At 38.2% G+C, this 13,886-nt stretch overlaps 1 protein-coding gene across 1 annotated transcript in view; it reads right to left on the reverse strand.

Annotated features, from left to right (window-relative positions):
- The window catches only part of SCIN (scinderin), a gene marked incomplete at its 5' end in the record, with an annotated part of 91,860 nt that overhangs the window by 37,197 nt on the left and 40,777 nt on the right, over positions 1 to 13,886 (reverse strand). The window lies entirely within an intron of this gene.

The following is a 13,886-nucleotide window of genomic DNA, read 5'->3' on the forward strand; positions in this document are numbered from 1 at the left end:
AACTTTATCTTTTTATTTCAAGAATATGACTCTGGATTTATACCTTCAGCAATAAGTCTTTTTTCCCTTTCATTCTTTCTTCTACATTTTCTTTCACAGAAATGATTTTTAAAATGTTTTTATTATCTTTATTTATTTATTGGATAGAGACAGCCAGAAATTGAGAGGAGGGAAGACAGAGAGGGAGAGACAGAGAGACACTTGCAGCACTGCTTCACTACTTGCAAAGCTTTCCCCCTACAGGTGAGGACCAGGGTCTTGAACCCGTGTCCTTGAACACCATAAAATGTGCACTCAACCAGATGTACCATCACCCGACCCCAGAAATGATTTTTTAATGTACAGTATGAACCTGGAGTTCACTGTCCAAAAGTGACATTTGGAAAACATAATAAAATACAGCTTCTCAACTATCTATTATTAAGTCATTATTATTATTAAGCATTAGAATGAGAAAAGCTCTTCACTCTGAATTATTCTGAATTGGATGTACACTGTTCAGAGTTCTTTTTTTAATATTTATTTTATTTATTTATTCCCTTTTGTTGCCCTTGTTGTTTTATTGTAGTTATTATTGTTGTTGTCGTTGTTGGATAGGACAGAGAGAAATGGAAAGAGGAGGGGAAGACAGAGAGGAAGAGAGAAAGATAGACACCTGCAGACCTGCTTCACCGCCTATGAAGCGACTCCCCTGCAGGTGGGGAGCCAGGGGCTCCAACCCGGATCCTTATGCCGGTCCTTGTGTTTTGCGCCACCTGCGCTTAACCCACTGCGCTACAGCCCGACTCCCACCTTTGTCATATTTCTAAGACCCCTCCAAAGGCTGGACGTTACCTATCCTGCATTATTTTTCTACACTGTCTAAAGCTTGCTTTAATTAGGTTGATGGTTCTCCTGTGGGCACCATACGGTTTCCTTCCCCTGAGTTTTACTTACTGGTTGACTAAATATGGCAGAGGCAAACTGAACAATTATCCCTTGGTCAATTTATTGATTAATTATAATTAGCTCAATAATAGTTACTACTTATTGAATAGTTACTACTTATTGAATAATAGCTACTACTTATTGAATGTCTGCTATAACTCACACACTCTGCTAGGAGCATCAGACACATATCATTTAATCCTTATAACAGTGCCCACAAAACAGCTGCTGCTATCAGATTCTACAGGAAAGGTGAGTGATACTCAGAGAGTTTAAGTGATGGCTTCTCAGGACTGCTGAGATTCTTCACAGGTTCTTTTTATAAATGCCATTTCAGTACAATTTAGACTGTATACTTCTTGAAAGTAAGCAATCTGGGCAAGTTTATGAAATGAACAAAAAGATTTTCATGATGGTATATAGGGAGTCTTTGTGGTGATATATATATGGAGTCTTTGTGGTTATCTTGATGCTAGAAAGTTATGCACCTTTTTTTTCTGGATTTTTTTCCCTTCATTTTATTGGAGGGCTAGTTATTGTTAACATATGAACATATCAATAGCCCATGATCCTTTTCAAACCCTACCAACCCCTCCCTCCTTAGTCTTTTGCTTTGACGCGGTATGCCTTGCCCAGTCCAAGGTTCACTTTGTGTTTTCCTTTTCTGGTTTGTTTTTTAAATCCACTTATAAGTGATATCATCTGGTATTTTTTCTTATTTTTTTGTCTGAGTAATTTTTTAATTCAGTAGAATACTAATAGCTGTAAATGATTTTGACAATAGAGATGCACAGGAATTTTGTCAGGTAGAAATGAAATTAATTCCTTCCTTGTTTGAAAGAGTTTAGCTTTGTTTCATTAACTACCTCATCTTAACATTGACTGCTTATATACTCTCTTCATATATGTATATATATATATATATATATATGTATATATATATGTATATTCCTAGTCTTTATTCTTCTTTGAACTAGTCATATCATATTATCTTATTAATGGGCTGCTTCAGTAAAATCAACATGGATCTTTTAACTTTTTTATGAAGTGAAGATTTTACTTAGTTGCTATTTATTTATTTATTTATTTATCTACCTATCAAGGTTATCACTGGTGTTCCATATCAGCTCTATGCCACTATTTTGAGATGCCATTTTTAAACTGTTCTGTCTTTTTGCTAGAGAATGACAGAGAAGAAGAGGAGATATAGGAGACGCACTACTGTTCTACTACTTATGAAGCTCCTGACCTATAGTTGGGAACCAGGAACTTGAACCTAGGTCCTCAAGAATAACATGTGCTTTGGGACACAGCTAAAGCAGTACTGAGAGGGAAACTTATAGCTATACAATCACATATTAAACACCAAGAAGAAGTTCAAATGAACGACCTTACTGCACACCTCAAGGACTTAGAAGAAGAGGAACAAAGGAACCCTAAAGCAACCAGAAGGACAGAAATCACTAAAGTTCGAGCAGAAATAAACAACATCGAAAATAAGAGAACCATACAAAAGATCAATGAAGCCAAATGTTGGTTCTTTGAAAGATTAAACAAAATTGACAACCCCCTAGCCAGACTCACCAAACAAAAAAGAGAGAAGACTCAAATTAATAGAATTCTAAACGATGCAGGAGATATCACAACTGACACCACAGAAATCCAGAGAATCCTGCGAAACTTCTATAAAGAACTATATGCTACCAAGCTAGAGAATCTGGAAGAAATGGAACAATTCCTAGAAACCTATGCACTTCCAAAACTGAACCAGGAAGAACTACAAAATCTAAATGCACCAATCACAGACAAAGAAATTGAAACCGTTATTAAGAATCTCCCCAACAACTAAAGTCCTGGACCAGATGGCTTCAAAAACGAATTCTACACAACTTTCAGGAAACAGTTAATACTCATACTTCTTAAGCTATTCCATAAGATTGAAGAAACAGGAATACTCCCTTCCACCTTTTATGAAGCCAACATCACCCTGATACCAAAAGCTGATAGGGACAGAACAAAAAGGAAAACTACAGACCAATATCTCTGATGAACATAGATGCCAAAATATTAAACAAGATCTTGACCAACCGGATACAGCAACACATCAAAAAGATTGTTCATCATGACCAAGTGGGATTCATCTCAGGAATGCAAAGCTGGTTCAACATCCATAAGTCAATCAATGTCATTCACCACATCAATAAAAGCAAAGCCAAAAACCACATGATTATCTCAATAGATGCAGAGAAAGCCTTTGACAAGATCCAACACGCGTTCATGCTCAAAACTCTACAAAAAATGGGAATAGATGGGAAATTCCTCAAGAAAGTGGAGTCTAAATATAGCAAACCTACAGCCAACATCATACTCAATGGACAGAAGCTGAAAGCATTCCCCCTCAGATCGGGGACTAGACAGGGCTGTCCACTGTCACCATTACTCTTCAACATAGTATTGGAAGTTCTTGCCATAGCAATCAGGCAAGAGAAAGAAATCAAAGGAATACAGATTGGAAGGGAAGAAGTCAAGCTCTCACTATTTGCAGATGATATGATAGTATACATAGAAAGACCTAAAGAATCCATTAGAAAATTACTGGAAGTTATTAGGCAATATAGCAAGGTATCAGGCTACAAAATCAATGTACAAAAATCAGTGGCATTTCTTTATGCAAACACTAAATCTGAAGAAGAAGACATCCAGAAATCACTCCCATTTACTGTTTCAGCAAAATCAATCAAATACCTAGGAATAAAGTTGACCAAAGAAGTGAAAGACTTGTATGCTGAAAACTATGAGTCGCTACTCAAGGAAATAGAAAGTGATACCAAGAAATGGAAAGATATCCCATGCTCATGGATTGGAAGAATAAATATCATCAAAATGAATAGTCTCCCCAGAGCCATATACAAATTTAATGCAATACCCATCAAAGTTCCACCAAGCTTCTTTAAGAGAATAGAACAAACACTACAATCATTTATCTGGAACCTGAAAACACCTAGAATTGCCAAAACCATCTTAAGGAAAAGAAACATAAATGGAGGCATCACACTCCCAGACCTTAAACTATATTATAAAGCCATCATCATCAAAACAGCATGGTACTGGAACAAAAATAGGCACACAGACCAGTGGAACAGAATTGAAAGCCCAGTAGTAAATCCCAACACCTATGGGCATCTAATCTTTAATAAGGGGGCCCAAAGGATTAAATGGAAAAAGGAGACTCTCTTCAATAAATGGTGCTGGGAAAACTGGGTTGAAACGTGCAGAAGAATGAAATTGAACCACTTTATCTCACCAGAAACAAAAATCAACTCCAAATGGATCAAAGACCTAGATGTCAGACCAGAAACAATCAAATACTTAGAGGAAAACTTTTCCACATACACCTCAAGGACATCTTTGATGAATCAAACCCAATTGCAAGAAAGACTAACGCAGAAACAAACCAATGGGACTACATCAAATTGAAAAGCTTCTGCACATCCAAAGAAACTATTAAACAAACAGAGAGACCCCTCACAGAATGGGAGAAGATCTTCACATGCCAGACATCAGACAAGAAACTAATCACCAAAATATATAAAGAGCTCAGAAACTAAGCACCAAAAAAGCAAATGAACCCATCCAAAAATGGGCAGAGGATATGAAAAAAACATTCACCTCAGAGGAGATCCAAAAGGCTAACAAACATATGAAAAGCTGCTCTAGGTCACTGATTGTCAGAGAAATGCAAATTAAGACAACACTAAGTTACCACCTCACTCCTGTAAGAATGGCATACATCAAAAAGGACAGCAGCAACAAATGCTGGAGAGGGTGTGGAGACAGAGGAACCCTTTTACATTGCTGGTGGGAATGTAAATTGGTACAGCCTCTGTGGAGAGCAGTCTGAAAAACTCTCACAAGGCTAGACATGGACCTTCCATATGATCCAGTAATTCCTCTCCTGGGGTTATACCCCAAGGACTCCATAACACCCAACCAAAAAGAGGTGTGTACTCCTATGTTCATAGCAGCACAATTCATAATAGCTAAAACCTGGAAGCAACCCAGGTGCCCAACAACAGATGAGTGGCTGAGAAAGTTGTGGTATATATACACAATGGAATACTATGCAGCTATCAAAAACAATGAACCCACCTTCTCTGACCCATCTTGGACAGAGCTAGAAGGAATTATGTTAAGTGAACTAAGTCAGAAAGATAAAGAGGAGTATGGAATAATCCCACTCATCAACAGAAGCTGACTAAGAAGATCTGAAAGGGAAACTAAAAGCAGGACCTGATCAAATTGTAAGTAGGGCACCAAAGTAAAAACCTAGTGTGAGGGGTAGACATGCAGCTTCCTGGGCCAGTGGGGGGTGGGAGTGGTCAGGAGGGATGGGTCACAGTCCTTTGGTGGTGGGAATGGTGTTTATGTACACTCCTAGCAAAATGTAGACATATAAATCAGTAGTTGATTAATATGAGAGGGGGAAAATCAATTGTATGTCTCAAAGTTTCTCAAAAGACAAACTGAATCTTTTTAATATATAGGCTATGTATTTGATATGCGGACTCTCTCAAAAGCCTAGACCAAGTAGATTAGAAGCATCCAATAGCACAGCTATATACAAGATACTGGATACTGTACAGCAAACCATAACAAAGGGACTTTTCAAAGTTAACCCAATTACCAAATAATGTGATGATAACATTAACTATCGATTGTCTTTTTGAACCCTAAGACAGCAGGAACCTCACATATCCACTATAGAGCATCTACTTCCCCCAGTCCTGGAACCCTTGGATAGGGCCCACTTTCCCGTATGCATCTCCCAATCCAAACCAAATAATATTGCATCCGCCAATCACAACCTAACCAACGCAATGATTGCCACCTCACCATGCTTCACCTCAGACTGTGTCCAGAGACTTCACGTGTGGAATGACAACCCTTCAGCTTCATTACTCGGGTGAGACCTTTCCTTTTATAGTACACTCTAATTTCATCTCAGGTAGTTCACTTTCTAACAAAGTCCCATAACCTAGATATACACCAGTTTCTGTGAGAGAGAGCTTATGTGCACATGTATCCATAAACTACTGCAAAATATATACCTGAAAGCAGAAGTACACTAGAGTTTGCAGTGAGTACCTCCCTAACACTTCCTCTCCACTATTCCAAGCTTGGGATCCATGATTGCTCAACAAATTGTTTGGCTTCGTATGTTAATTCTCTTTTCACCACGTTCCAGATGCCACCAGGATGCTGGCCATGCTTCCATGAATTGAAGACCCCACCAATGTGTCCTGGAGCTCAGCTTCCCCAGAGACACACCTTACTAGGGAAAGAGAGACGCAGACTGGGAGTATGGACCGACCAGTCAATGCCCATGTTCAGCGGGGAAGCAATTACAGAAGCCAGACCTTCTACCTTCTGCAACCCTCAAGGACCCTGGGTCCATGCTCCCAGAGGGCTAGAGAATGGGAAAGCTATCATGGGAGGGGGTGGGTTATGGAGATTGGGTGGTGGGAATTGTGTGGAGTTGTACCCCTCCTACCTTATGTTTTTGTTCATTAATCCTTTCTTAAATAAAAAATTTTAAAAAAAGAATAATATGTGCTTCCCACTTGGTGTATCACCACCCTGACCCTGAAAAATAGTCTCTTTTTGGTATGCTTCTAGTTCTGCTTCTGGGATCCCTTATGTTACATTGCTTGACATTGTGGTCTATTTATATGGTCATTCAGTTACATTGGTTTGGTCTCGCTTCCCCTGTCTCCGGGAGATTTTGGTTTAGTCCTTGACTTTTCATGCTTCTTGCTTCTCCCCTCCCCCTATCCTACATACTTGCTTGGTTCCAGAGTCTTCAGCTGGAGGAGAGAGAGGCAGGACAGGATTGTGTTATGATTAGGTTAGGTTGTTGGACTGCTTGCCCGCTTGTGAATAAAGATTAAACTGCGTTCTCAGCTCAGCCATGAGTTTCTGGTCATCTCTGTCTCCGCCCATGAAGCTAGCCCAGCATACTGGTGCCCTGAATTCTGATTGACATTCTCTCACAGTTAGCAACCCCTAGCACCCTTCTTACTAAACTACATGTTACAGGAGTATGTGTTTGTGAGTGTGTTCATTTTCATTATGTATTTTATGTATTCACATATTCAGCTAGCCCTTTTTGGGGTTATATGACATGCCAAGAATTTACATTTTTTAAATTTAATATATAATTACATATGGCTGTAAATCAAATGCCATTTTAAATACCTGGTATTTAAGTCATTTCATCTTTATAACAATGCTTTGTGTTGGCACTATTATCATTCTATTTTACACCTGAAGTAAGGGGCTAAATTGTCTAGGGCCATGCATGGGCAAAAGAGGATTGGAATTTGTTTCCTAAGTATACACTGTCTTCCCCACCCCCCCACCCCAGCTTTATTGACTATTTTATGCACTTCTAGGGATTTAACCGAGAACCTGAGTGTGTTTTTGACTAATTGTTATGCTGCCTTTTACAGATATTTCAGAAAGGTTTCATGAAGTTATTTAGGCTTTGTTCCTGGAGATTAAACGAAATTTATTTCATAACAGGGGCTTTATAGGGACCCCTTTTAGTTTTCCCACTCTAAAACATTGCTAGTAAATGAACTGTAGAACAGTTAGCCCATTCCCTCAATATTCTATCTTTCTCTTCACAAAGCTCTGTTTTCATCATTCTCACCTAGTCCCCTTTCTTCTTGGTCCTGTCTATGTTATAGATATTACAAGTTGAGAGACTGAATTCTGAATTCTTTCATCATTCCAAAGTGTTGTGTGAGCAACTAGCTTTAGAAAAATGATATAACTACATTCAACAAAAGAGTTACCAAAGAATGTAAAATGAAACAAAACAAAACAACAACAACAAAAAAACCTCTTTAGCCAGAAAATTTCCAGAAGTTAAGAGAACACTGATAATTTCCACTGTTGGAAACATTAAGTATTCTACTAAGCAGTCTCTAGTTAGAAGAAGAAAAGAAAATTGGGTCTGTATCATTAAATATGCCTTTGAAATTTACAAGAAAAAGAGTTCCACCAATATTTTCCTATAACTATTTGATAGATTTTGATATAAAAATTAAAAAACAAGAAAAATAAAATTTAATGTAATTAGTAGTAGGTAACAGAAACTTTAGGGATGACAATTATTGGACCCAATATTTCTATCCTAGTAGTTTATATTTTACAGAAATAATTAAAATATATGTGAACAGCTGACTTAAAATGTTAATCACAATCTTATTAACATAATTAATATTTAATTAATATGAAAGATGCAAACTATGGTGTGAGAAGATAGCATAAATGGTTATGCAAAAAGAATCTCATGCCTGAGGCTCCAAGGTACCAGGTTCAATCCTCTGCTCTATAAGTCAGAGCTGAGCAGTGCTTTGGTTAAAAAAAAAAAAAAAGCAAACTAAGTGCTTAACATAGAAAGAACTTATTACATATATTATTAGGCTACCTATACTATATACATAACAGAAAATTATACAACTATAGAAGTAATTGATAATAAGCAAATTGCTCATAATATTTCCAGTAAGTATATGGTTGCTAAGAATGATCCATTATTATAAATTTAGCCTCAAAAAAGTACAAAGATATATGAGTGAAAACACTGAAACTTAGGGAAAAAATTATTGTCCTCAAAAGCAGAATTTAGGTGATATTTTTGCTTGGACCATAATTGACAAAGTTTCAGTAAATACATTCATATTTTAAATAAATAAAAGTGTAATTTTTTATTATTCTTTCTCATTTGAATACAGTAGATATTTCATTACTTTAGATGGAATAATTTTCAGGGGCCAGGTGGTGGTGCACTTGGTTAAATGAATGCATTACAGTGTGCAAGGACCTGGGTTCGAGCTCCTGGCCCCCACCTGGAGGGGGAAAGTTTCACTAGTGGTCAAGTAGGACTAGAGGTGTGTCTCTGTCTTCCCTCTCTCCCCCTTTCCTCTCAATTTCTCTCTGTCTACCTGATAAATAAATATATATTTTAAAACTTTCAAAAAATAATTTTCATTTCATTTTAATTTGCAATTGACCTTAGGCTTCTGACCCATCAAATGAAATTGCTTTTGATATTTGTTATTATAAAGACCTAGAAAGAGACACCAGTGGAAAGTAGGAACTTAGTTCAAAAGACCAGAGTTGTTATTTATTTACTATTTTAAGAATTCTATTAGTGATTTAACATTGATTTACAAAGTTACATGTCAACAGGGCTATAGTTCCACACTATTCCCACCAACATAGTTCTGAATCTTTAGCACAGTTTTTATTTTGTTGTAAGTGTTAAATATTCAGAAAATGGGAATATTCTTTTTTGGAGGAGGCGGCATAATGGAAATGTAAGCAACTTAAGACATTACTTCAGGTACACTGAGGGCCTTAGGAGTTCATTTTGTTTTGTCCAAATGCAGATTAAAAGAACTACTTAGGGGGGATTCCAGAAGATGGCGGAATGAGAAGCTGCTAGAGGCTTGAGCTCCGACTACATCTACTGGAAACGGTAGGATTTTTGCCTTTAGTAGGCCAGTCAATAAGGGGTCCTAAGTGGTGACACCAAGGAGGTGACTATAACTCAATTTGGGTTAGAAAATAGAGTAAAAAGAAAGGGAAAAAAATTTATTTTAAATTTTTATTCCCGAAGCACACCCCCTCTCGCCTCCCCCCATAACCAGTCCCTGGGGACCAGAGATCTGCTCCTAGAAGGCTCCCCTGCTGAGCTTCTTTCTTTATCAAGATTCCTATCCCATCAGGGGGTGTCATTCATTTTAGTTCTATTCCCTTCTGAAACCTTTGGACTTTTTTCTTTCTAAGTAGCCAAACAGCTGCCTCTGCTCTGGGGGCCTGAGGCAATCTGGAGCCATCCAAGCTGAAGACAGAACAGATTTTTTACTCTGTTCTATTTTATTATCAATACAAGATAAATGTGTACCCCTTTCCGCCTCTCCTTCAGGTTGACCAGAATTAAATCTTAGTGCATTTTTGCTTGCTAGTGGACTGGGTGTCTTATTCACTGCTAAAATAACTTGTTTAACTTTTCTTACCACCCCTACCCATTCTCTCTCTCTCCTCCCCCACATAGCTAATTAAATAATAATAAATAAATAAGTAACTCTTTCCTTTCACTGCTCTTTTTATTACTGTTCTCTTTCTTATCTTTTTCTTTTTTCTCTCTCTTTCTTTTTTTCTTCTTCTTCTCATTCTTGTCATCCTTCCTTGCTCCTTCAGCTTTCAGAATTCACTGATACACATTTGGGAATTATTTTGGGTAAGAAATCTGACTCAGAGTGGACTCTCTCTGTGTGTATCTCTGCTCTACTTCCCTTTCTCCTTTAGCTACCCTTAGAATATACAGTGGATAGTAGATTTGCATAACTGTCTATTCCTGCTACTCTTGTCTAGTCCTGAGGTTCTTTCTTTCTTTCTTTCTTTCTTTCTTTCTTTCTATCTTTCTTTCTTTCTTTCTTAACATTCAGCTGCCTCTGCTCAGGAGGCTTGAGGCAAACTGGGACAGGTTTTTTACCCTGCTCTATTCTATTATTAATATTATATAAATGTGTATCTCTTTCTCCCCTCCTTAGGTTGACCAGAATTAACTCTTAGGGTATCTTTCATTTCTAGGGGACCGAACATCTTATCCATTGCAAGAGGAACTTGTCTCACTACTCCTACCTCCTATACAGACTCTCCCCTTCTCACTCCTCCTAGCTAATTAAAAAAATAAAATAAAATAAAAAATAAATTAATCAATTAAAAAACTTTCCTATCACTGCTCATTTATTACAGCTCTTTTTCGTTTTTCTTTTCTCTCTCTTGTTTCTCTTTTTATCTTGTCTTCTATTTCTTCCTTCCTTCTTTGTATTTCTGAATTCACTGATATTCATTTGTGAATTATTTGGGGGAAGAAATCTGACTCAGAGTGGACTCTCTATGTGTGTATCTCTGCTCTACTTTGCTTTCTTCTCTTGCTACCCCTAGAATATACAGTGGATAGTAGATTTGAATAATTGTCTATTCTTGCTATACCTTTTTTCCTTTCTCTTTCTTCCTCACTTGCACTTTGTTGCTATTTTTTCATGGACTGGAGACATTGTTTGGCTAACTGGTAGTGATTAAACTGCTTCAATCCTTGCTTCAGTTGCTATTGTAATTCTTGAGGTTGGTGAGTGCATTTGTCATAAAGGTATTTAGTACAGTGTTGCTTATACTCAAAACACAACAACTGAGGAACAACAGAGCATAAAAATAAGAAACACATAAATCAAAAAAAAAATGGGTAGATCAAAAACAAATAAAACTGCTAGTCCAATGACTGAAGACAAGAGCCCAGAAGAAACTACAATCAGCTAGAAGTAACCATAGATAAGAAAAGTATGCAAGTAATAATAAACTTATTAATCACAGAAATGAAAACAACATTGGAGGAAAGGAATGGAAGTATTAGGGAAACAACAGTTGAGACCCCCAAGGAAAATACTGATTATCTTGAGGCAATTAGAGAACTGAAAGCTGAAATAGCTAAACTGAGAGAAGCTGAGGGAAGGGAGAGCAGACTAACAGAAGCAGAAAACAGAATTAGTCAGACAGATGATGAGTTAGAGAAAACTAAGAAAGAGGTGAAAGAGCTCAAAAAGAGATTGAGAGACACTGAAAACAACAACAGATTCATATGGGATGATCTCAAAAGAAGTAACATTCGTATAATTGGCCTGCCAGAGGAAGAAAGAGAGGAAGGGGAAGGAAACATTCTAGAGGAAATAACAGAAGAAAACTTCCCAGACATGAATAACAAAAAGGAAATCAAGATTCACGAGGCCCAGAGAGTTCCAAACAGAATCAACCCAGACCTGAAGACACATCATAGTCACAATGAAAAGAAGTAAGGATAATGAAAGGATCCTAAAGGCTGCAAGAGAGAAACAAAAAGTCACATACAGGGGAAAACCCATAAGACTATCAGCAGACTTCTCCACTCAAACTCTAAAAGCCAGAAGAGAATGGCAAGATATCTATCGAGCCCTGAATGAAAAATGGTTTCAATCAAGGATAATATATCCTGCTAGACTTTCATTCAAACTAGATGGAGATATCAAAACCTTCTTAGACAAACAACAATTAAAGGAGGCAATAATCACTAAACTGGCCCTGATAGAGGTTCTAAAAGACTTCTTATAAACAAGAACATCACTATAATACTTGCCATATATCAAAGCAAATAAAAATTTGTTGAACAATAGCACTACAATACAATAAATCCATAATATCAATAAATGTCAATGACATAAACTCACTCATCAAAAGGCAGAGTGAGGGGATGGATCAGAAAACACAACCCAACCATTTGCTGCCTGCAAAAATCCCATCTGACACAACAAGATAAACACAGACTTAAAGTAAAAGGATGGAAAACTATCATACAGGCTAACGGACCACAAAAAAAGGCAGGAACAGCCATTCTCATCTCAGACACAATAGATTTTAAATTAAATAAAGTAATAAAAGATAGGCAAGGACATTACATAATGATTAGAGGATCAGTCAGCCATGAAGACTTAACAATTATTAACATCTATGCACCCAATGAGGGACCATCTAAATACATCAAGCACCTACTGAAAGAACTTCAAAAATACATCAATACTAATACAATAATAGTGGGAGGCTTTAATACCCCACTCTCACACTTAGATCAATAAAACAGAGAATCAACAAAGATGCAAGAGAATTAAATGAAGAGATTGACAGACTAGACCTCTTGGACATTTTCAGAGTCCTTCACTGCTGGGAAATTGTGCAGATGCATTCACATCTGCCATGTTTTCCCCTCAGGCTACTAGTTCCCGTGAGACCATGGGATTTTTTCCGTTTTATCAGGAGGTGTCCCAGACATTTTATCCTTCTCTCCTGGGACAGGCTTTCGATCTCAGAGATGCTTTAATTTTCGCTACACCGTGGGTTCTCATGGCTATATTTACTATTTTTAGAATATGTACAAGGCCTCCTGCCAAAAGGTTAAGTGACCTTGAGGCTGAGATAGGGGAGTTAAAGGATACTTGCTTAAGACTTAAACACCCTAAGCAATATGAAGTCAGCCCCAAAACCGCTGCCTCTGGAGACACGTGTTCGGTTTCTCCTGCTGCAGTTTCCGCTTCCATGACCCCTCCCCCCACTGCCCCGGGGGACACGTGTTCGGCCGCTCCTTTGACCCCTGCCCCAGCTGTCCCCACAGACACGGGTTCGGTTTCTCTTGCTGCGGCTTCCACTTCTTTGACTCCTCCCCCTGCTAATACCTCATCATTAAGAGACCCTGTGGCTTCCTCTCCTTCGACTCCTCCTCCTGATGACACCTCATCATTAAGAGACCTTGTGGCTGAGATATGAGAGTTAAAGGATATTTTTTCAGCATTTAAGGACCTTAAACAATCTGCAGACCACGCCAAGAGCTCCATCCCCGTAGATATGTTTTCAGTTTCCCCTGCCACTACAGCAGTTTCCACGGCACCTTCCACTTCTGTAGATCTCTCCCTAGTGTCATCGAACCAAATCCACACCTTCCCGGTAAACGTGGGCCCTTCTAAACAAAACCCTCAGCCGTGGCAGCCATACTCCTCTAACGATTTTGAAGCACTCAGACAAGCGGTGAGGGAGGATGGACTGCACGCTCCATGGACCAAGTCCGTTTTAATGAGTTTTACCACCATCTTAACACGTCCCAGGATTGGAAGGACCTGGCTCGTACAGCACTCCCAGACCCCCTCTACCTACAGTGGAAGGCATGCTTCCACAATGAGTGCTCTAGACAGTCGCAGGAAAATAGTAACAAACAGGTAGAATGGGATTCTGATGCTTTGTTTGGAGAAGGAGTGTATGAATCTGGAGTTCAGCAGGCAGAAGCCAGGTTTCCAACCAGTTAT

Source organism: Erinaceus europaeus, unplaced genomic scaffold (genome assembly GCF_950295315.1).
Source record: "Erinaceus europaeus unplaced genomic scaffold, mEriEur2.1 scaffold_397, whole genome shotgun sequence".
NCBI classification, from domain to species: Eukaryota; Metazoa; Chordata; class Mammalia; order Eulipotyphla; family Erinaceidae; genus Erinaceus; species Erinaceus europaeus.